General features: G+C 37.0%; 1 protein-coding gene across 10 annotated transcripts in view; it reads left to right on the top strand.

The window, feature by feature from the left end:
- VPS13B (vacuolar protein sorting 13 homolog B) overlaps window positions 1–25,144 on the top strand; it is a 449,354-nt gene that overhangs the window by 171,856 nt on the left and 252,354 nt on the right. The gene's annotated exons all lie outside the window — the stretch shown is intronic.

Here is a 25,144-nt window from a genome sequence, read left to right as displayed (position 1 = left end):
GTGATGGTTGGATGAGATGATCCTAAAGGTCTATTCCAACCTAAATGATTCCGTATGCCAAAGTTGTTCCTTTTTCTTATTTTTCCTCTTTTTTCTTTTCCCTTCTTTTTCTTTCCCTACTTTGTTTTCTTTCAATTTTTTCCTTTCTTCTTACTTTTTTCCCTTCTTTCCCCTGACCTCCTTTTTTTTTTTTTTTTTTTTTTAAGTGAGGCAACTCTTTCTAGAAGAAACTCAAACCTCAAACCTGTTGCAACATTGCTGTCTAAGGAGAACACAGTATCTTCTTGATTTAGGTCGGCAACATAGCGCCCCTGAGTTTTTACCAGGAACACCATATGCACACCAGGATTAGTGTACAGTGAGATTTCTTTCAACATGAACTTGTGCACCAGGGATGTTTCATGTTTGCTTTTCAAAACCAAAACCTTTCAGCACGTCTTTTCATGAGCAAAATTAGAATCTGCTAGTGCCAAATCCAAAATGTTCATCTGAGAAATCCTGATTCAATAGGACAAACAAATGCCTGGGGAAAGAATCTTATCCGATACAGTAGCTCTGCTGGTCTAGATCTCTGTGGGTATTATGGTCAGAAGTGCGATTAAGACAGTTGTTAGAATTTTCTCTCTTTGTACAGGTCCTTAGTATTAACAACCAAGGTCCTTCTCAAATGGCCAGAAAAAAAACCATCTGCCTTAAGAGGAAACTCCCTGTTAGTTCCAAATTATGAAGAAAGCTGATATCTTTGCAGCCATAAAGTCAACTTCATGTGTAATGCACCCCACAATTCCCCCAGCTGTCAGCTGGCATGATAGCTATCAACATAATCACGAGACATGCTCTGTGGCTCTGACCCTTTTCTGCCCTTTCTATAGGAAAGTGTCTGTTCTGTGAGCTAATGATCAGACACAGATAATAAGGTTTTCCTTTCCTTGCCCTGGAAAGCTACTTCGAGCTTGTCATTCCTTTCTAAGTAAGGGTGCTGTTCCATCCCGCTGCCGTCCCTGCTTGTCTCGAAAGTAACAGAGCTCATTGCTGCTGCTTTGAAAAGTGCAAATCAGTCTTTGGGTTTGATGAGTTACCTCAGAAGTGATTTCAGGCTACTGCATCTTCAACATGACTAGATGGCTCCCATGTATTTATAATTATGCTCCAAGTTTCTTGCATCCTGTTATCTATTTTTCTTCCTTCTAACTCTCAAAACACTTACGCATCACAGTAATTGGATAACATTGGCAATCATAGTTATTTGTGCCATACTGTAAGGAAATATTCTGCTCATTTTCCTTTTAATTTTTTGCAGAAGTTGTGGGAATTCTGATAACCGTTAGCCAAAAAGAAAAAAGTAAATACAAGCTATCATCATCAAATAAAAATTCATTTTCTATGGAAATTGAATTACATTTAATAAGTTGTGATACTTAATGTCATTTTGCAGACCTCATTAGAATTTTTCAAATCTAGGTTTTAAATGTTGACATCTGTGTTCTTGTATAGAAAACAAAGTTGTTTCTTTTTCTTTATTTTTGTTTGGGTTTTTTTTGGTGTTTTGTTTTGTTTTCTTTTTCAAAGTGGCTGGGAGCTTAGCAAGCACATCAAAATGTTCTGTGAAATTGTTCCAGATTTATATCAACCACTATATTGTTTTGTAGAATGTGTCTGCCTCTTCCCAGTGTAGTGGGACGTCGATAGTATTTGAAGTATAATTCCTAGACTTCTTTTATTATTATTTTTTTTTACAATTCAAAGTAGTCTTATTTCCAGTCACTTTATTTTCTTCTGCTCTGTGATTTTGTGATAGTAAAGAGAAGAAAAATCTGTGAATAATTGAACAAATAGTTGGGAGATGATTGTGAGCAGCAGCTGGAGTAGCTACAGAAGAGGATGGAGATTGCCAGGTGAAGAGACAAGAGAGTTGGCCTTGGGAAATTCAGAGTGAGGGAAAAATAGGTTTACCTTAACTGAAGGGTAATGGAAATGGCTGTTTTCATCCTGAAATAAACATACACAGGTTTTCGAAGTTAGATGCAAATGCCCTTTATACCTTAATGATTTTTAAGGCAATCATTTGACTCCTACTGAGTAGATGCAAGTTCTTATACCACCTAGGTTGATGGTATTTAGAGCAAATCACAGAATAGTTTGTGTTGAAAGGGACCTTCAAAGCTCACCTGGTCCAACCCTCCTGCAATGAGCATGGACATCTGCAACTGGATCAGGTTGCTCAGAGCCCCCCCCCCCCATTCAGCCTGTCTCCAGGGATGGGGCATCTACCACCTTTCTGGGCAAGCATTGTATCATTTTAGAAGATAACCTTGTTATATGTTTTCCATCTCCAAGTAGCACAGGTATAACTAACTGCTTGTGGTTTGGACTTCTCTCCAGATGATCAACTCCACTTTTGAATGACTTTGTTCTGCCTAAGGTATTAAGTACTTCTCACTGAATCTTGAACAAAAGAGAAGCATGCTATTTATTTGTTGGTTGGTTTATGATGTTATAGCAGGTTGTAATTTGTGTTAAACTAGTCAGTTTTCAAAACTTTGGAAGGGTATGAAGACTGCATCTCAGAGGTCCTGTTTTCACACAGCTGCACCCCAGCCCTTCCACCACAAAAGGCTGAAAACTGGTGTCAGAGAGCAAAGAAGGCTGTTGGGGGGCTGTAATGGTACGTTTTAGTCATGGGATCAGGGTAATGATCACTGGATGTTTGGCATGCTGTCTTGGTTTTGACTTTTTTGGGGGACTTTTCTGTGAAACATTGCAGACACTTAGGCTTCTGTAGCTCATATTCCTGGTCTGTCTCTTCTAATAAATTGTAGAGCTGGTTGCTGTGTTTCTACAGCCTTTCACCTAACAATAAATGACTTCTTCCCTGTAGACTACCAGTACATTCAGGAAGCTGTTGAACAATTTGTGGTGGTGGTTAAATCATCTGATTTTGTGGAAAGGTTGTGGAAGAACTGGCTTTTTTTTTTTTTTTTTTTTTTTTTTTTTTTTGTTTATGAGATACATGTGGTGGTGGTGTTTTGCAGCTATTTTGGGAAAGGGTGAGAGGTACAGGATGAAGGTTGAAAGAACATTCAGTTGTGAGTCTGACAGGGTTGTTGGTCCAGGACAGCGTCAACTCAAGGGAGGAGCTGCTGCTCCGACTGTCCAGGCAGAGGTTATCCCGCCGAGATTCCAGCTGCTCCGTGGAGGGGGAAGGCAGCTGACCTGATAGAATCATTTACATTGAGATAAAGTTCTCCTAATCCGGGAAGTGTTGCTCTAATGACAGTCCATAATAGCTCTTTCAGCACCTCGATGCTATAAACAAATGAGTTCCTCCCTGTCTGCTGCCTGTCTTAGGACAGAGCTGCATTGCAGATATTGCTTTAGATTTAGTAAGTACAATGCAAAAATAATGGTAGATTATTCATAGGGATGATTAAATACACTGAGAAATAGATTTGGGCTCTGGATGACAAAAAGAGCGATTACTCTGTGGTGACCCAACCCTTGAAACAGAGTTCTGAGGAGCAGTAGCTGTCAAATTATTGTTGTTTCTGTTGTTGTTGTTGTTGTGGGGGTTATTGTATTGAGAGCCTTGTGTTTAAGAAATTGTCTGTGAACAAATTAATTAAGGTGACTGCTTTAGGGTCTTGTATTTTCTTTAACATTACTGCCCCCATATGGATATAGTCAGAACACACAGTTAATTTAAGGAAAGTATTTTGAATATAAAGAGGTTTTGCAAATAGATTTTTTTGGTCAGTTCTGAGCTCTTAGGTTTCAACTTGCTTTTGTTTGCTTGGTGTTCAAAAAAACGTGGTGCATAGATGCTGATGCTCTCAAACAGGTAACTTGAAAAGCAATGCCCTTTTAAAGTAATTCTAATTGGTAACTTTGCAAATGCACCTGTAGCCCACAAGTTCTCTAGAAAATCATCTTAATGCTAAATAGAGATTCAAGCACTTAAACTTTCTTCTATGTAAATATAGCTGCAAACTTTGAAAATATATTTCAATATTTTAAAAATGAAATTTGACATGTCATTTCTGAAATCTTTTGAACACAGTCATGTAGCCAGTACATATAATTTGGTTAAAGGTGATTTTTGTTAAAGCTAAGTGTGGTAATAAGCTGGAAGAAATGCATCTTCTCGGATTATGTAACTGTCACGTGAGCTAATTTTACTGCCAGAATTAACTGGTTTCTGTGAAGGAGGAGGAAAAAAGCCCCAAACCAGAATCAAACAAATAAAAAACAACCAAAAAAACCAACCACAACTTATATTTTTTTGCAGTACACTTCTGTGATTCACTATGTAGTACTAGATTTTCAGTCCTGAACTGGTTGGATTGAAAGATTATTTTTAACAAGCCCCATGCAGGAAAATCCGAAAATGAGGAATTACCAAAGATTTGCTATTGTCACAGCAGCATTTTTCAAATAGCCATTTCCAGGCATCTAGGGGAACAGTTAAACTTTTCTTTTTCATCAGTTAAACTGTTACAGGCCAAGTTGAGTGTTCTTACAGGCCAAGCCGAGTGTTCTTTATTTATTCCAAGTAGCTCATTCAGTAAATTCTTTGAGTGTCCCAGAGGGCTCTGTGTGGAAAGGATGTTTACAAGTACAAAGTCAGTGTTATACTCACACTATGTGCTTGCTTAACTCCAGTTTGTTTTAAACACGCTTATACATGTTACCATTTGCAACATTAAATTTGTTTTCATGGAGCGACACCAATTTGTAATCTATTAAATGTAGTCATTAATGGCTTTTTTTGCTGGAAGTACCATTTTTGGTTTCTTCCACATTTTGCAACCATTAAAAGGGTACCAAACAACAACTTTTCCTACATACAGCAATATTTTTTCCTTGTTTGATATCTAGGAAATCTTTATTATCTTCAGCTGTATGGAATCCTTTATTCTATATTCATTCTGCCTGTATTTTGATAAAATTTGTTTTTCAAATGAAAAGGTATTATATTGCCTCTGAAGTGTGAATTTTTTTGGCAAATACACGATATTGTGTGTTCATTTTCTGCAGGAGAAGGAATGGGGGATATGTAGGCATTTGCAACAACTTCTATATCTACAGTAAACCTTTGTAAATATTACTAAGTTATTTTTTCAGTAACTCATTTGCTTTTAAGATCGAGGCTTTCATTTGCAATATTGGAATTAAACTAACATGAAGTAACAAAGATAAAAAATAACGAATGTCCCCTTATTGTAAGATAGCAAGCTCTGCATTATTAGCTGTTAGCAACAAAAGTGTTTGTTTTCTATTGTCATTTTTAGCAATTTGCCTTCCAAACTGGCAGGGCTGCGAAGTGGCACAGATCAGCAAATCATGTGCCTGACAGCGTAGGCTGCTTTTGCTGTTATGAACAGGAAAGGAATGGAAACCTTTTTTGAACTGTGGAAAATGAAACAGTAGCTTGGCAACATATTATTCATGTCCCTAACTACCTATTGATAATTAAGATATAATATGGATTAGCGATGGTAATAGTCTTTTAGGAAAGAAATTAGTTTAGAATGTTTACTTCTGAAGCCACTGGATAGCCAGATAAGAATTAAAGTCATGCTTGGTGGAAATGAATCTGCTGCTCTTCTGTGCCATTTTAGGGCAGAGCAAAAGCCAATTGTGCAGGAGACAGCAGTAAAATGACAGGAGAGACAAGTTAACTGGCTTGCAAAGGAATGGAAGAACAGCTGCTGAAGTGGAACTGAGTGACACACTCCTTGTCTTGTGCCTTATTTTGCTTAAGAGAAAAAACTTGAGATCCATGTAGTCAGACTTAAGTGATTCTTCTGTAACACCATTCCAGTGAATCTCTGTGAAGTGAGAATCCAAAAGATGTAGAAGTCTCTTGTCCTATTACCATAACTTTTACTGTAAAAAGAAAATACCGTCTCCAAGTTTTGCTCGCTTTCCGACTTTCTGAATTTGTGTTCTTTTTAATTTATGTGCCACTTAAATCTATTCAACTGAAAAACAGATTTGAAAGGCTATTTTCACGTTTGGCTTGCAACATCAAAATGGATGCAAGGCAGAAAATCTCCTTTCTTTATTATTTTTGTTTAAATTTCAAGTAGAAATAATACAGACCCAGTAGGGACTTTACAGATGATAATTATTTGATATGTGAGACCTGAATATGATGATTGTCATAAAACTTCAGTTACCAAAATTGAGTTTTAAATTAGATTACAGTAAATTATTTGTCACACTGTAAAAGTAAATGGTGCTTTCAAAAATAAATAATATTACAGGCTCAGAAAACGCAACATAGTTAAGAAACAAAACCAAAAGGGTACGTATAGGACAAAATGTCTCTAAGAGTATGGGGTATGCTCATGGGCTGAAAGTGAAAAGATTAAATGTACTTAAGGGGCTACATTTGAAGAAATAAGGAAAGATACTGATGAGAATGAAGATATTTGGTGTGTTGGGAATAATATAACATGAGACTTGCAAAAGAAGATGTGGCAGATGGAAGGATGCTGTCGGATGACAGAATGGATGGAAGAAAGATGAGAACTCAGGGTAACTATACCCAGAGATAATAAGACATAAAATGTGAGTAATTATATCAGTAGATTAAGAATCTGAGTTAATTATGCCTTAAAATACAGTTGTAAGTTTTTCTTTTGCGAGTTCAACCCGGTAGATCTTTTCATGCAGTTAAATACTCTGGGTGGCTTTTGAATACTGGATTTCCTCTGAGACCAGCAATGTTGCCATTTTCTGTTGTATTTCCAAATTTATTGAAGGACCAGAAGATAATGCCTGTCTGCTACACTTAGTTGATTTAAATCATATTAGTCTGTGATGTTCTTGTGGGAACCTGCCATATTCGTATGAGAATCTCTGACATAACTTAAAAAACCAAAACCACTCAAGCAAACAAGAAAGCAAACTCCTCTGTTTTTGTCCCATCCTCTCAAACTGCTCTGCCTTCCACTGTCGTCTTAAGCACCAGCAAAGGATTGATATATTGGTGCCTATTTGTCCCCAAATGCAGACAGAATTTTTATTCATTCCAATGAAGTAAACTTTGTAGCAGAAAGCTCACAGTGCAATACAAGTATGTGCAAATTGTATGCAGCTCTTTGTAATTCCCTGAGAGAGGTGACAGAGTCCTCCCCCTTTATCTGTCACTTCTGTAGGGGCACTGCTCCGTTTTCCTGCCCATGTGGCACAGCTCAGTGTGACCTGGATCACCAGAGGGCACTGCCGGGTCTCTGTAGGGGGTCACACTGTTAGGCTATGCTTGGGAGATGGTCGATGGCTTCAAAGGAAACTGGATTTTTTTCATAATTTACCCTCTGATAATACTATTTTCCTTCTTGGTCCAATAAGAGATGTGAAAGAAAATGCTGGAAGATCAGTTTCCCAGGTTTTGGTGGGGTGTGGTTTTGCCCTGTCCCTTCCCTCTTACCATGGAAGCCTGACTCATTGTATTCCTAATTCGGGCATCTAAGTGGTGATTCATGGGCTGACATTTAGGATCCACAGTTTCCTGGTAATCAATAAAAACATGCACTTCTGTGTGGAAACTCAGGGCTTCCTTTGGACAATATGAAAATTCTGTTGCCTGTGAATAAATAATGTCTCAGTAAAGGGAAATTGTAGCTTCTCTTAATATTTTTAATCTAATCTATTATTTTACTATATACTCACTTTGTAATGAAAGAATGATGAGGAAAAGTTTCTTTGTGAAAGACTGTTAGACTCTTCGGCTTAGAGAACATTTACAAACATTGTGCACTAATAGAAAATACTTAGAATATATTCATAACTGTAGGTTGTTTCCAAATGTGGCAGTAGTGACAGGAAAGTAAACTTTCATGGAATAATGATTTACATTACATTTGAGCTTTATTATTTGACTTACGCTATACTGAAGTTTGAGTACCATGGGGTTTGTGGCTAGAATTAACGACCTTTTTGCGGTGTGATATCTAATGGGATAGAATCCTTGCATATACTGTGGAAGTTATTATTGTAGCTTCACTTCAACCAGCTACCTGGAGGTAATGCAGGTTTGGGTGTTATCTTCCATAGGCACTTCACAAGCAGTGGATCTGTTGGGTATTTCTTAGCATGAGATCGCTGCCAGTTCTTGAGAGGGAAAGAACGTGCAGAACTGGTCTGGACACCCGGACAGGGCCAGAGGCTCGTGAGCCGGAGGCATGGCTGGAGCATTGGGGATGATGGGTTGGTTCTGCTGGAAGATGCTGGGAGCTGTGGGAATTTGTTCTTCACTGACATCTGTGGAGGATTCTCATCCCTTTCCTGAATGTGGTGGTCTCTGGTGACAGGAGTCTTTGCAAGGGCTGGTGGAGTCAGTCTGCATATCCTGTGAGAGTGGCAATAAATGTGAGATATAATTTTTGAGGAGTGTTTTAAATACAACATTATCTCTTCAGTTGTAAACAAACAGTTTTCTACATTTCAGCGCTTCTAGGTATTGCAGTAACAGTGGTAGATCTTTTAGATGAAAACATTGTCTGTAGAATATAATATAGGAATTAAAGCTAAGTAGTTTTCTCATATCAGGAAGAAACTGTTAATGCTTTTTCTTCTGTAGAATAATACAAAACTGAATTAATTTGTGAATTTTTATCAGTAAACGGTTATGTAACTGAAAATCCTATATGGGTTAGCCCCGTAGTGTTCTCCTTACAATAGTGGTGTTTCAGAGTATAAAATGTGCTGTGCGCTAAATATGTGATGTTTAAAACCTGATCTATAAAGTACTATCTTTTCTCAGTGCCTGTAACTGCTTCACTAGCCACTAAGCTGGAGAGTGTAAGGTATGGGCACAACTACAAAAATTCAGATTAGATCCACAGATGATGTATTCATTAATTTGCTTTATTCTGCTTAAGTGAAAAAGTCATGTCTAATAAAGAAGTGTACAGCAGGTTCTTTGATGTTAAAAACACTCATCTTTCATGTCCAAGAACCCTTTTTTTGGCCTTGATTTTTAGGCACAATTAATATTTGTTACGTTATGGTCTGACACGAAATAGATGCTTAAGAGAGATGGTTTTTAAGTGGTGTGTTACTTTTCTACCGTAAATCTGGGTCAGGAGACTTACAACTTTCATATGTTATAATGTATTATATTTAAGGAATATCTCATCTGATTGTAGTGTATGAATATATGACCTTGGACACATAGGTAAAAGTCAGAGTTTAAGTAAGGTTAATCTTGCCATCCACATTTACCTTAGATTTTGGAATCTAGCATCTCTTCCCATTGGATACATTTGCCTATTGTATTTCTCACAACTGAGTTTCATTTACTTTTAAGTACTACTTTTGTGTTTTCTTTGACTATTACTATGCTACTGTGTTTGGATTTACAGTTATTGTATTTCTTTTTCATCATTATTAGAATTATTTCAGATAGGGAACATCTCCTTAGTGGCTGGGAGTTTCAATAAAATTCAGATTTAGCCTGTTTTGATGAAAACATCTATTGAAATCTATTGTTCTGCTCTTGTGTAGCTGAATGCATTGACAAAGAGAAGTAGACAATCATATCCAAAACTACAAATCCTGTGGCTGTTTACAAATTTCCAATAAATATTATTTACGTGCTGCTAATTAGTAAAACAGAAAGTCATAATGCAGCTTGTGATAAAGATTTGCTGCTGTGCAGGAAGATGTTCTGAGTTAAGTGGTCGTGTGGAAAGGATTAATGCAGAATACAGCAGATAATCATCTGAGTTACAAAGAATATGTGAGTGTACTAGGGGCAGTTGCATTTAATGAAATAGCTCAGGGTGCTGTCAGGTCTTCTGAGATTTGACAGATGGAGACACTGATGTGAACACGTTCTCATAACCAGCAAGCAGCACGACGAGGTGTGCAGCTTCCTCAGTGTACCTTGCCATTTTTATAGCAACCCATGCAGGGTTCAAGAATTTAGAGCAGAGTCTATTAAATAATCTTCTTCCAATATGTCCCTAACTGTAGCAGATTGCTGTGGTGAGCCTCCCTGTTTCTGTCTCTGAGGCACACCATGAGTACAGCCAGATCGGTCCAAATAGAAGTTATTTTCCTTAAATTGGGAGGTACTCAAGTTAGTTACTATGCAAAAACAACTTGGATATTCCTAGCTATCGACAAAATGAATTTATTTTCTGGCAGATTTTCTGGATTTTAAGTAATGACAAAGATTCTTTTATTTATGTGTATCTGTAAAATAAGAACACAAAATTGAAAACTTCCAAGGCAGTCGTACTAACTCTTCATCTGCTTTTGCCTTGGACTGAAAACAGCCAAGTAAACAGAGTTATTTTGAACTATCTTGTCACGTTCTTCAGTTGAACGCTGTTTAACATCTAGCTTGTCACTCTGGAGATAGCTGAGCATAGATGAATATTTACAGAAATTTTACATTATTTTAATAACCTTTGGACCTGGTGTAAACTTACATAAAAGGAGAAACCAGCTATGCACCACTAGTGAAGCAGATACAGCTTATTCCACGTAATATTGATGATGTGGTAAGAAGCAGAAAGCAACTGAAACACAGCATGTATGCTACTGCTCCGTCTTGTTAACAGCATACACGGACTGATTTTTCTCTTAAACCCGTGACATAATGAAACTTTAAAATTACTCGGTCCATGATCCACGATGGAGATTTGTTAGAATGACAACTGCATGCTTGAAATGCCTATACATCAGTCTCTTGTTAAACAGGTTTTAAATGCTCTCACCAGTTAACCCTGCCCCCCAAAACCCAGTACCATAAACAAGTATCCATTTAGTATCACAAAACATAAAGCTAGAAACAGGCACAAGACTTTTTAAGTGTCTGCATTTTATTCCAGAAATCTGGTTTCTACACACGCAGTGTTATAATCGTAATAAAGGACTATGAGGTTAATGAGCTGAGGAAGAAGCAGCTGGTCAGGTTTACTTCCCTTAATATCAAAAAAATGAAGATGAGGTAAAATCCTGTAGCTTTTTTCTTCTTACGGGTACAGAAATGGCACAGGACACTTGCTGTGATGTTCACCCCTTGGTTTTAGAACTGGCACCTCTCCTGCCTCAGCACAGAAACACAGCTCTGAGATATCTCGAGAAAAAAATGTGTTTAGCTCATGCTGTGGTTACACTGTATGGACCATACAGGACCCACAACATGTACTGTCAGGCAGGATATCTAAAACAGCATGGAGTATCTAAAGCATGGTTATGAGTAAACATTCCTTTTCATGATTGATTGCTTAGAACACTCTTTGATTATTTTCTTATTGTCTTTACCTGATTGGATTTCTTTTTTGTTATAATTTTAATAGTCTGACATGTGCACTAAGAAATGCGGGAGAACTTGATCTAAGTAGTTTGTAGCAGGTACAGTTTTTGCTGATCTGTAAAATGTGCCGCAAAAGCACATACTGCTCTTCTGGAGCACATCCCCAAAGGATCTACTCAGAAAATTAGTATTCTGAAGACATCATGATATATTGTTAGCCATCTGCAGGAATATTTACTTTGTAAATAAACTCAGTATTCTTAGAATGCTTGTGCAGATGTTTTAGACAGCTTACTTAACACTTTTTTTGCTGAAAATCTTAAACAAGGTTTGTAAAATCAGAAAGCTGCCGTGTTCAGCTTACTGCCAAAATAATACTAAAGGTTGTATGTTTCTGTTTATTTGTAACATTTCTCTCAGAAGACACAGTAAAAACCTGAAAGCTGGTTTCACTTAATAATAATTTTTTCAAGGCAGCATATTTAAAAACTCCCAATGTGGCCTACATATATGACAGCAGCTTTCTGCACTTCTCCTAGTGAAGAGATGCAGTTTTGTCATTTACCTTACCTGTGATTTTCCAGTACCCGAATTGGAGAAACTCATGTGCCTTTTAAAATTTTTTTATTTTTATCTTTTTTTTTTAATAAATATTAATGCTAATATATATATATATTTAAAATAATAGCCAACTAGACAGTGTTGTTGATGTTTTTAATGCAGAGAACCACTCACTCAAGCCCAAAAGTGAAAGTAAAATTCCTGCTCTCAGTTTAGCTGGGAAGTGGTTTAAAAGTTTCTGAATGATGCAACATTTTGAATTTATTAGTAAAAATTTATATAATAAATTAAAATTTACATTGTTTCATTTTTTAAAAAAAAAGTTTAGCAGTGATGGAAGAGGTTAAAAACTGATGAAGTGTGTTTATGTAGTAGTATATTTAATGCTTTAATATATATTAGCACAATTAATACAGATTTCCTATCATTCAGAAATATTAATTGTGGGATTGGGCAAGCCTGCCCCTGAGAAGTTCTTATCTAGATCCCCAAGAGTGAAAATATATTGATTGTACATCTTGAACATACATTCAAGAATGCGTATTTCAGTGTAAGAGAAAATGACTTTACTGTATGAGAACATTTCAGTGTTTTGGTTATATAATTTCTAGCTTTGCTGAGTCTTTATAATCATTTATCTTAACAGCTGACCTTAACTGTATGTTCAAAGTTTAGAAAGAAGCTAATATGGACTAGAATAACTGAGTTCTACATCAATTAAAAGATGCAGTAATTTTGAGATAATGTGTAAATGTTAAATAACGATCTCCCTGTTCACCACAGGTAGAAATGAACTGCACAAGCTTTGGCTTTGTTTGTGATTTTGTGCATTCATTTCTGATGAGGAAAGGCAAACTTACTTTTTCTGCTTGCTGCATCGGAGGCTCATAGCTTTATATTTCATGCAGAACAATAAAGTAGTTTTTATAACAAACTGGTTTAGCAATCTGGAGATCTTTAAGAGTATTCGGAATGCTATCTTTCATTGATTTCCTTATAATACTTCATGGAATTTGTACTGTACCATGAAGATTTAAACATCATCTTTAACTTAATCCTTTGATTTTATGCCCTCTATATGACCTGTAAAGACATGTTTTTATTATTTGTGTATTGGTGATCATGGTAACATCCGTTATATTATTGAGAAATTATTTGATAAATTCAGATTTTTTTTTGTTATATTTATCTGGTAACCTGTATCTCTGTGAGATTATTTCAGTTTTTAAAGTATTCAAAATTACCCTCAGTAATAAAGGCACGATGATCAACATGGATCCTTTCTTTTCTGGCATTTTTAACGTTAATTGCTTAATTTCTGTAAATACGACTCTGATGAGTTTTTCCTTGCCTAGCTAAGATTATTCTTTAATCGATATCCGTAACAATTGTAGGGACCATCACCGTTGTCTATAGAGTCTGAATTACTGTACATTTCTAGAAGCATAAATGCTACTTTTAGAAGTTACCAAATAATTAGAGGGCATGTTGTAGCAATTCCTCTTTGCAACCAGCATATATGAAGCTACTCCAGAAGAGGTTAAAATTCTTACCAGTAAAGGTGCAATTTTACATTTCATATAGAGATGACTGAATCTGTGATTAATAGAGTAATTTTTTATTTCTAGGTTTTGTGTTTATTTACAAGAAGATTATACAAAGGAAAGCTTTTAGTTCTGCTGACTTTTCCAGCATCCCCGATGAAAGAGAAGTAACAGACAAAACTGCAGGCAAGGAATCCAGATGGTGCTGTATGCATTCAATATGCTGATATGTAAATTCAATCAGTATATCACGCAACTTTGCAGTATGCAGCAGGGCAATTCTCCTTGTTATTTACACGGTGTGGGAATTTTTAGTTAGTAGTACATTGGATATCTTGAACAAGTCCTCCGTTGTCTAATGTAGTTAATTTAAAATCTTTCTACAATCTCTTGAAACTACAGCACAGTTCCAAGACTTTCTGAAGCCGACTCCCCTCACGGAGGTGTGAATACAGATATTTCCACATCTGAGATGCCAGTTGGTCCGTGCCTGTTTGTGTCTTGGTACAACAATTTGAGTGTTTGTGGAGATGCTTGTTTTCCTTTCTTACATGTACATTTCATAAGCTGAGGCTTCTTGGCTTTATATGACAGGTGTAAGTCTATCAAAATGGTACTATAAATCTCAAGATCAAATTATCTTTAATGGACTCGTGGAATTTAATTCAAATTTGGAGTTAAATCAACATGATGTTATTGAGTATATGTCTAAAATGTAACTTTCTGTGTTTGTGTAAACTGAGCACAGATTCAATGAAGTGTTTTTTAGCTGTGTGTGCTCTCACAAATACAAGCCCCTTTTGAAATTATTGCCTTTGCAGACATTGGCTGCAAAAAGGACCAGGATTGACTGTCCGGTAGAAAACCTGCTCATTTTATATTTACAGGATATACAACTTGTATTTTTTCCCACTAGGTAACCAAGCACTGCAAATTTCATATTTTTCAGAGTTATTGGTTATATTGGTTAGAAGGTTGTGGGTTTGTTTTTCGGCTTTTTTGTTTCTGTATTTTGCTCTTTTGTTGGCTGGTTGCGGGATGTGTGTTTGTTGTTTGGGGTTTGTTTTTTTGTGGGGTTTTGTTTGTGTTGTTTTATTTTTTAGAAAATGTTTGCTTTCAACTTGAGCCCTTATGTATCAAGTTTCTCTTGGGGTGCACATATTTAAGGAAGAAAAATAAAGTGAAGTTTAGAGTAGAACTGCCCATGTAACTTTACTGATCTTGTAGTGTCACAACTTTGGTAGTGTAACGTTCTGTGGCAATTTTGATTCCAACTTATTGTTTGCCAACTTACTCATATGCCGCTTCTTGCAATCTTGAATCACTGGTGTAGAGCATAAAGTCTTCTTAACCAATATAAAAGAATATATGAATTAATTAGGGTTTTCTATTTAGGAGATATAGTTTTCCGTTATTCCTCTACTTACATTTCTGCTGTAGAAAAGCGTAACCTAATGTGGAATTTCTACTGTAAAGCTTGTTTGCCTTTCTAAATTATTTTCTATTCCTCAGCCTCTGTGTCTGTGAGTGTATTCTTTTAAATGAGCACCTAAGAAATTTTGTTAGTCCTCCTGTGTGTTTCCTGTTGCCTCTGAGGAGCTGTAATGTGTAAGGAAAAAGGAAACAGAAACCACAGCTGTATATTATTCAAATTACTTTTAAAGAAGGCACGTGAGGCGTCTGCTGCTGAAAAGACTTCAGTTTTATAACCTAAAGTGCAAGACCAGTTTGTAACCATAGTCACAACGCTACAAATGTTCAGCTGCTGAAGAAGGAATGAAAATAGCTCCCTTCGTGCCCGGTTGCCATAGGGGAAGAATCCTGTTGCAGTTCCCAGTGGAATACTGCTGTAAGAAATTGCAAAATAGCATTTTGGCAGACAATAATGAGGTGTTTATAAATACAGAAGCCGAGCTGTATTAAGAAACTTCTTGGCACTTGTCAGAGCGTTTGCTGGTTTTAGTTCAAACCCCATATTATAAAAATATTAATAACAAACTGGAGATTGTATTGAAAGTCACTTAGAAGGAGATATATTTAGGCATTGCTCGTTTTAACTATATCATTAATTCAGAATCTTCTTCTAATGTTGTGTCAGAACGGAAGCAGCCGTGTGGCAGCGCTCTGCCAGTCTGGTCACAAGGAAGGGCAGGATGCGATCCTGATCTCCATGTGCTGTGATACACGGTGAACTGCTGACCAATATAGACAGCAAAGCTTCACTCTGCTGTTTTTCATGCTAGAAGAGTTGAGAGAGCTAATTAGGCATTCTGATAGCTTAGTTAAGGGTAATATGTTTGGATCATGACTGATATTATTCTCTACATTGAGAGATGATGGCGTGTGATCCTCTCTTCCCTGTTGGGATGTGGGTGAAATCAAGTATTCCAGCAAAGATCTGTTTCCCATGATTTCAGAGCCTTGGAGCAGACCTCAGTTATTTTCTGCTTTTTTAAACTAAATGAGATATTGATAATTCTAACGTCATCTTCCTGGCTGTTTTTCTGGGCTGCGAATTACCCAATATGGATTCCTTTGTTATGAAGTGAAGAGCATATCTGACCTTTAAAGCCGAAGGTAAATCTGCCTTTCTCTTCTGATTTCCTGCAGTATTTCTGACTTTACAGGTGCTCTACAAGCCTAGGAATGGTTCTGTGTGATTAAGCCTTTCAAACCCAGCCTATTTATGGTAGCTTTGAGACTTCTGCCTCAGGTTCTCCAATATTTTCTTGCACTGTATTAACTATTCACCTAAAACCCTGGAAGTTTGCACCCTGATCAGCCTTGCACTAAACCATCTCGTAACTGGTCAGTTTCTCAACCTTGTATATCCCTTATTGAAAACATCCAAGTCAGCTATCATCCTAAACCTGCAGTTGTGCCAGCTCTCAACTGGAGTGTTCAGGTCTTCTATACCTTGAAGATCCATCCTTTGTCCATCGGGATACTTTAGTTTCAGTCCACTATCTGACTGGTGTGGAGTTGTGTGATTCTCACTGTTCTTGCAGTTCTGTTGTTCAGCAAGGAATAAAAAGTTCATTTAGTAAAACATGCAGGATGAGGATTTCCCTTTGCAATAGAACCGTCTTCTCGATAGACAGCATTCCTTCAAAGGGGATTGAGAATACCCATGAGCAGGTCGTATTTGGACAAAGCTCCTCCACAAGCAAATCCCAAGATTTTACTCAGCAATTGCTCTGTCAAAACGTTATTTCCCTCACTGTCTTGCAAGAGGTCTTTGTCCATTGACATGTGTTTTCTCTGTGCCTTGCCTCTCCATGGCCCTTTGGCCTTCAGCTGAAGGTCTCTCTGCAGCAGTTTTTGTGTGGAATTTGGAGGGTTTTTTAATCAAACTGTGCTGCAGGATTATCTGCAGTGGTTAGAACTCATTTGTTGCCTATCTGGAGACTCCAGTATCTTCATCAATTAACGTCTGTGTAAACAGTATGTAAAATGCAGCTACTGATGGTACTTCAACATTTGTGTACATGCCAAGAACAATGCAATAATAAAAATCTACAAATAATATTGCATTTGGAAAAGAGGTTCAGCTGTTGCAGTTTGTCTCAGACTCTGAGGTCCTCATGCAGGTGGTTTAGACCTGGAGTTGTTCAAAACCCATTTGCTTTGGAGTTGACTACAGTAAATAGGCAACCATTTAAAAAGGAAGAAAATTACTTAACCAGTAAGCGAAATTCAAGATACACGTGTGTATACATTTTTATTACTGTGCTCTCTGCTCTGGGATTTGGAGAATGTATAATGCTTTTGGCATGGAGCATAGCGTGAATCAGGGAGCATAAATAGTGAATGAATGGTATTGTGAAACAAAAGTTTCCAGGCTTGAAATGCTTCAAACTGACCCTTTTGACTGACCAGAGCTGCATGCAGTGTTCTCAGTCTCTGTGTACACAGTGGATTTATGCAGTGGTATAGATTATATTTTCTGTTTTATTGCCTGTTTCTTCCTTTCTAGTGAACGTTGAGCTGATGCTTTTCTAGAATAAACAGAAATCTTGTTTTCTGAATCAAAGCAGTCAGCTCAGTTATCATTTTACATGCACAGTTACGATACGAGGCAGTGATACCAGTAGGAAAGGTGTGTTTATCTGTATTGAATCAGCTGGGATACTCTGAGAGTTCTTTACTCGGCCCTGTTCTTAGATACTCTGGGTAGCTCAGCAGAGTTGGCCACCACATCGATCTCCCGGAATGTCTTGGGTAGCACAGGTACCTGCAGGGCTCTGCCATCTTCCATAGTGAAAATTAGCATGTTTTCCTGTTACTGTTTCTTTTCTTGGAATTAATATATCCAATCTCAAATTATTTATCTATTCAACTTCCTCTCTTATCTCCTATAGGTAGCATAGTTTTTTAAAAGCCTTTGATGAAACACCTGGTGGAATTTTTGTAGGGAATACCTGTAGACTGTGTAACTAAACCTGCTTTGTCCTTATGCGTGTTGATTCCTTAGGCGAACACTAGGTTTGAGCTGTAGTATCTCTTATTTTATAATTCAATTTGTTTACATTTTTGTTGCAGAATAGAATATGATCCAGAAGTAGTACTAGACTGCTGAGATCAAATGAAAGAAGAGATTTCCTGCCCTATTCCTCACATGTCTAATTAAATGTAGGAATTAGCAAAATTCTTTAACAGAAAATAGCCATACAAACATTTTATTTCTAGTGTTCTTGAGAAGATGTCTTTTAAACAGTTCATCAGAAATCCATTCCATGTAATTACAGCATTTTACAAATGAGACTAAGAAGTCCTTGTAATCTGAAAAATAGCCTGTGTGGCCTTTAAAAGAGGATTGAAGAGGTCTCAGCCAAGTAGAGCAAACAAAAAATTAGGGAAATTGCCCCATAGTTTCTTCAAAGCACCAAACAACTTTTTACTTTAATTAAATGTACAGTCTCCTCTTGATCCGTAAGAGAAAGTGACTGTGAGTTGTACTGGTTCCGTATGGAAAATGCAAAGAAACGGCCTTGACATTGCAATACCTATTTGAGTTCTTTTGTCACAGAGCTCAAATTCTCAAACCCATGTTAGCATTTTGAAAACTCGGTCAGATATGATCAAGTTAGTATAGTTTCTGGCATTAGAGGTCTAAGTAATCTTTGTCATACATGTAATCGTGGTGGTGTCAGTTACAGAGGCAGAACTGTTGGTAGCCTGAGAACTAACTCTTCTATATGTGAAAGTGTCACAACACTGGCAGAGCAGATCTTATCCATGACATTTCATAAAAAACACAGACCAGGTTTACAACATCAAGTGCTAACTAGCTTTCTAGTGGGACTTTTGGGCAAAAAGGGGACAAAGAGACCAAAGACTGGTTGATACCTTTGCAAACCACAGTGATCAGTTGTAAACTCTGCTGGGTTTCTGCCCACCTGCTTGCAGAGCTGTATCCACTAACAGCCCCTGCTCTGAGTTGCTTTGGGCCACCCTGTGTTTTTTGAGCAGAAACATAACTCTGGGCAGCTTGAATGCTGTATTCCTCACCTCTGCCCGCCTCCCCCCCCCCCCCTTCTTTTTTTTTAAATGAATGAAACAAACCAAGTGTTCTAAATGGTTCATTTTTTTTTAAATGTTCATATAATTTTATTCACTCACTGACAACATGGTTTTGAAGTCATGATAATATATCCTTGCTTTCTCTCTGTGTAGTACTTTCTGTCAGTTGAATGTAGAGCTGCTTGTTCTTATTCTGTTTACACAATAGTAAGTGTGATGGTTAAAGATAGAAACAGGAGCTAAAAGTGAATGTGAGGAAATGATACTTGAATGAGACGTTCTTGCATTAAAAACCTAGAAATGAAAGAGATGCTATGCAGCTCAGCATAGAAATATTGCTGTTATGTTGTCACAGAGGTGATTCAGTAAAAAGCTGACATTTCTGTATATTACAGCTGTTTACACATTTCCTATTTTTCTTTATTGTTATTGCCAATTAAATTGTTTCCCTGAACCCACATCACCATATTCTCTAAGGGAAATTAGAGTTTTGTTCAAACAAATTTTGGGAAACAAAGCAGCCTTTCAAGATTTTTTTTTTTTTTTTTTCCCAAAAACATATAGCAAACAAGTTAAATGTGTATATTGTAGCATTTTTGTGAAAACTTGCATCTCAGCGTGTCATAATGTTTTTCCTCAGTAAGAAAGACAAAATACAAGATAGACTCAGTTCCGTTCTTAACATGAAAGGGCAGAGATGGCGTAAATACCTGAGCATTGTTCTCCACACCTTGTTTTGATATACCTTGTTTCAACTTGATTTACAGAGCTGTGGCTCCCTGTGCTTTAGAAAAATGATGCCTGATATACAGCTGTTCATGTTAACCAATGCGTTGAGCAGTTTCATGTTTTGCCTCATTGTTTTATGTCTTTGACTATAATTCCATGTTATAATTACGTAATTCGGTACTTGTGAGTATTTGTGTATGCATATTGATGGAGATAGGATATTTCTTTAACCCTAATAATGGCTTATCAGAATGTTCAATTGAAATTAGACCTGTGTGACTTAGGGTTATGTTTAACACAAGTCAAACCCCTACGTTTGTTTTTGCTACTAGTTACACTAGGTACTTAGCTGTGGCACATAATTTTAATATCTGAATTATATCCCTGGGTGCTGCTATGTGATTTAATAACCTCACTTCTGTGCCTCACTTTCTCTGTTTTTGAAGTGAAAACTAATGATGCTGACCTCTTTTGTTTCAGCACGTAATGCTGTTCTGCTATAAACCTCAGTAGGAAAGTTACAGGGTCATGATAGCAGAAGTATTTTCTTACTGAATGTTTCCTAGATCAAAAGCTGCTTTTTATTCCCCCACCCCCAAATGAACAGTGTTAAGATATTCCGGTGTGTGTATGGTTGAGCAAAGACTAACTGTTGTATGAAGGAGAACTGTGTTTGATGTTACAGTCCAAGGTGCCTTAGTTCATGGGAAAATGTTACCGCACTACTTCTGTTTTAATAAAATATTTTAATATTGGTCTAAGCAACTAAACCAATTGATCTTAGAATTATTTAAGCACTTGGTGAACGTAAAACTCTGAAAGTACAGCATACTTGGAGATTTTTCTTTGAGATAAAATTAGGATAATGTTTATATTAAAGACCATCTGTAATCATTCAAGTCAACCTTGAATAGGGAGACATGCAGACATATATATCAGTAGTTAGACAAAATTTATTAACTTATTGTGGCTGGCATAATATAAAAATAATTTTTTACAATCCCGTAAACTTTGATGTAGATTGAAATATCTGTTTCCCTTGTCTGACGCGGCAATTTGGGATGAAATGCAGAGCTCTGTCTTTCAGATAAACTGGTTATTTTGCAAGACAATCATATTTGGCTTGTCGTTGATATTCCAAAGTAGACAAGAAGGTTGCATGTTTAATTTTTATGCTGCGTAAGTGCAATCTTGAAGTCTTACTTCAGCTCTCATTCTTCAGCTTGGGATGTGACTGAAAATGGCAGTGGTGCCATGGGATAGCTAATTGGTAAAGCCTGTTTGGAATGTTGGTAAGTGAGCCATTTTGGCAGTGAGCAGAGTAGTAAAGAGCACTCTTTTCCCTTAGTTGACTCCCAGGCTAAAATTAAACAGAGTTGGGTATTTCCACATGTAGTGATTTACAATGCATCTGTTCTGAGTCAACTAGCAGAAAGAACTAATTACCTATATATACTTTTATAAAAAGAGAACTCTTCATTTGGGTGTAATGCACAGTTTTGCATTTTTATAGTATGCCTTTGTGGAAATGCCCTTCAAAACGCAAGATAATAAGTGAAAAGATGATTTCTTCTTTCCGTTATCCTTTAAAATAATTGGATACTAAATCCATGATGCTAACTCAACCTGTATCAGCACCTGCTTATCATTCCTGTGGTCTGAGACATGTAAGAGTCATGAGCTCAATGCTAAAATAACTTGTGATGCAGTTTATATAGCAAGATGGTATAATGGTTTCTTTAGTTACTTAGTTACTAAAAATAAACAAAACTTGTCAGAATTAGTTTTTATTGTAGATCATTCCCTTTGTTCATATTTGTGATCCCTCCCCAATAGAAATTGCACATTAACTAGAACTTTGGTTTCCTGTAAAGGTTTTTCAGTTCATTTTATAGAGGACTATCTTAAATGTTTTACTGAAAGTTTTTTTCTGGAAATAGCAATATGAGTGTGTTTGGGTACTGCATACACACAGAGCAGAGTTTAGAAACAATTCTACCAGGATTATCCTTTATTATTGCAGAGATAAAACATTTTTCTGTATAGAAATAGCAAGGATGCTTCTCAATGTCTAGTGCATCATGGTATGTTGTTGTTGTATTAGATGCTGAGTTTCAGTAAGTAGATATATGAGTGAACTATAATTTTCTACTCTTCCTAGTAAATTTTTCTCACCAAAAATGCTGGGAGTGACTCAGTAGTGCAGTTTGCTCTTTCACAAGGCTCTTACATCTCCAGAAAAACAGCTGGGTTTGCCGTCTGCCTTCTTCCCGAAGTGCTCTTTTACCTCAGCATTCCTCTTTCACCATCCTGCTGCCTTCTCCCTTTTCTTCTGTCTCTGTTATCTTTGAAGTGCTGTCCTGTTTTCTTTGTCACCACCAAGCATCCCTCAGCACCACCAGCCTGCAGCTCGACTCTGCCCCATTTCACCTATCCTGCCTTTACCTCTTGCTTCTCTTCTCAGCAGCTGCATCCCCTAGGTGTCCTCTTCTGCTTCACCAGAAGTGCACCATATTCCCTTTTTGTCCCACTTACTGGATGCTTGATTTTCCCTTTAGAAGGAGAGTGCAGGGCTGGAGCCCAAGGCTGGCGCTCTCCTCCCTGCTCCTCCAGCAGCCTTTGCTCTGCACTCAAGGTGGGAGGAGGTAGCAGCAGAGCTGACCCAAGTGCAGGAGGCCCCAGGTTGTCCTCTGCGGGCCCCCCAGTCCCTTGGGAAGCTGAGAGCTGTTGCTGCAGCTGTCGTTGTCCGAGGAGGCTTGTCAAGAAGCTCATCTGCAGGATGAGAGTGCCAAGCACAGCTGTGCTCTGCTCCTCCTGGTCCTCCTCCAGCCTCGCCTCCATTCCTGCCTTCAGGAGAGGGACAGCAGTTGGGGAGGAAAGAGATGATTTGACCCAAACTGGCAAATGACACCATGACTTTGAGGAAATTCTCAAATGTTCAAAGAGTATGTGGTGTTGGGTTTGATTCTGATTTTCCTAATCATTTACGAGATAGATGCAATAGATGGCTTTGGCAAGAATGGGGATCTGGAAAGGAAACCTGGTGTGGTATGGGACTAAGGTCTGTTTTTTTCTGAAATGTAAATTTAATTAAAAGGAGAAAAGGGGAGGGGAGAAAAAGTTCACCACAATCTTAATGAAATCCAGGAAACTCAAGCATTGCATTTTAACAGAGGCCAAATAGCAATTAATTTTTTTTGCTTAGACGTGTAAGGAGTCTGCTGCCAACTTAAAGCTCGATCCTCACATCAGTGAGATCTTTGTTGAAAACTGGGGCGGGGGGGTGGTTCTTGTTTCTTGACATGAAAATACAAGTTTAAGAGTTGGGGGTTTTTATGGATGGGAGGAGACAATTGTAAGAAATTATTCTTTGACTACATAGTTATTTTGAAGACAGCTGTTACACAGAATACAACTTCACATAGGTGATTAAATTGCTCTTTTATTATAATGACTGAGTAGCAAATACAGCAGTAAATTTCAGTAATTCAATGGGACAGAGTTGGCTTGGTAGGAGGACAAAGTTACCTGACAGTCAAATTGAAAGGCAAAAAAATGTAATTGCTTACTTGTACTGGTTTGGATTTGTGTTTTTGTCTTGTGTTTTGGTTTGGTTTTGTTTGTTTGTTTTTGGTGTATTTTTTTCTTTTTGTTGTTGTGTTGGGTTTTTTTGTGTTTTTTTCTTTTTTTCCTTTTTTTTTCTCCCAGCCACAAGCTGTCAATGACAAAAGACAAGTGGAAAAATAAACTATTTTGATCTCTGTTCTACCTTACTTTAGAATTTTATGGAATTGTACTAATGTGACTTCATTGCAGTGAAAAGATAGTTTCAGTTCAAAGCATGTCTTAATTGTATTGAACTTCTTAGTATATCTGCTGCAAAAATTAGCTAAAACTAAGTTGAGTAACTAGCATCATTTGCTACAGTAACACTGTATATTTTTCTCCCTTTTCAGGAGTCTGTTATAAATGTGGGATTTCTTTGTTGACTTTGCATGTAGACTGACTTTATTCCTAACTCTTTGGGAGGTCTCTGACTCCCGGTTGTCATATCACACATACATTAAATCTTTCATTAAGTATTGCTGACAACATGCAGTATCTCTTAAAGATGCAGGATTCTCTTATTTTGGCATCCAGTTATCTTATAAAAGTTAATGATTGTAGCATATACTTTGTCAGTCCTCCGTTACCTTTTGCTTCCTTTTTGTAGTCCCCTCCAGCTCCTGCTGCAAGACACATTCACTGCGCTTCTTACCTGCACCTTACCCCTTCACTTTATAGTCGACATCGGCTTTGCCTTAGTTTGCAGATTTATTTCTAAGGTTTATTACTGACATTTAAAACCATCAGATCACATAGCCGGGTGTGTGTATAAGGGTTCCTCACAGCGTGTGTTCCAGCTCTGAGCCTGTGCAAGGCGGATGATTTATCTTTGTGTTTCTTGACTGCCATCTTCCTCTTGAGCTCATCAGGCTTTGCTTGCACTGCCCCAGGTTGGTGGGTCTTCTGCCATTTGGAATTGACCTGGTTTTAAAATTTAGTTGTATACAATAACCTCATAACTTATCCCTTTCATTATTTTTTTTCCTCATTAACAGTTTTTGTGATGTATTACATGTTTCGAGGCATGTTTTTGCTGTTTTTTTGGAAGTACATTGAACTAGGTGACAAGCTTTCTGAGTTTTAAATATTATTATTAAATATAATATATTAAATATAATATATAATTATAATAAGATAATAAATGTAATATAGTAAATATAATTTATGATTATACTTCTATTGTATACTACAGAGTATTATAGCATATATTTCTTTAGAAACTATGGTTCTTTGAGTTACTGTAAGTTCTCTGGAACTTGGTTTTGGGACCTTCCAGTAACCCGGGTGTCTGTTTTGAATTTGTTTCATTATTTCATTTCTTTATTTGCTGTAAGATTTCAAAGCTTATGTGGGAAGATAACTGCCTGTTACTACTTGCCATGCTTTTTCAATATAATTGAAGCCTTTGTGTTATGTTAATCCATTTATTCTGCATTTTGCAATTCTTTAATTAAGTTCTTCTGCAATAGATACTTTATCTGTACTACTAAAATAAAAGCTTCAATAAATTAATACATCATCAGATTTTTAATGCAGGTTCAATGGAATAATGCTTCATAAATTGGGTTTTAGTGTGCTTGGTTTGAAGTATCTGCTAAGATTTCTAGATCCTGAGAATAGGTTGTTTTCCTGTTTTGAGCTTTAGTGTTTTCCATGTAAGTTTTTCTTCACAAGCATAAGAAAACTAGAAGCTTATTTTTAAGAAATGAAGTCCTGACTTGCAATCCTAGGACGTCAAAGGTGAGATTTAAACAAAAAAGATGTATTACACAACTTGAGATAAAATCCTAAGAGCTCACGGTACCAAAACCGCCAACTGTACAGTTCAAAAATTTTCCTTATTTTATCTAACTAGTCCACTAAAGAGTATCCACGACTGCATTTACATGAAACATGTTTGTTCTGA

This window comes from Patagioenas fasciata, chromosome 2, assembly GCF_037038585.1.
Source record: "Patagioenas fasciata isolate bPatFas1 chromosome 2, bPatFas1.hap1, whole genome shotgun sequence".
In the NCBI taxonomy this organism is placed as follows: Eukaryota; Metazoa; Chordata; class Aves; order Columbiformes; family Columbidae; genus Patagioenas; species Patagioenas fasciata.
Note: the sequence above shows the minus strand (reverse complement) of the source record. Positions and strands in the feature narration are given on the sequence as shown.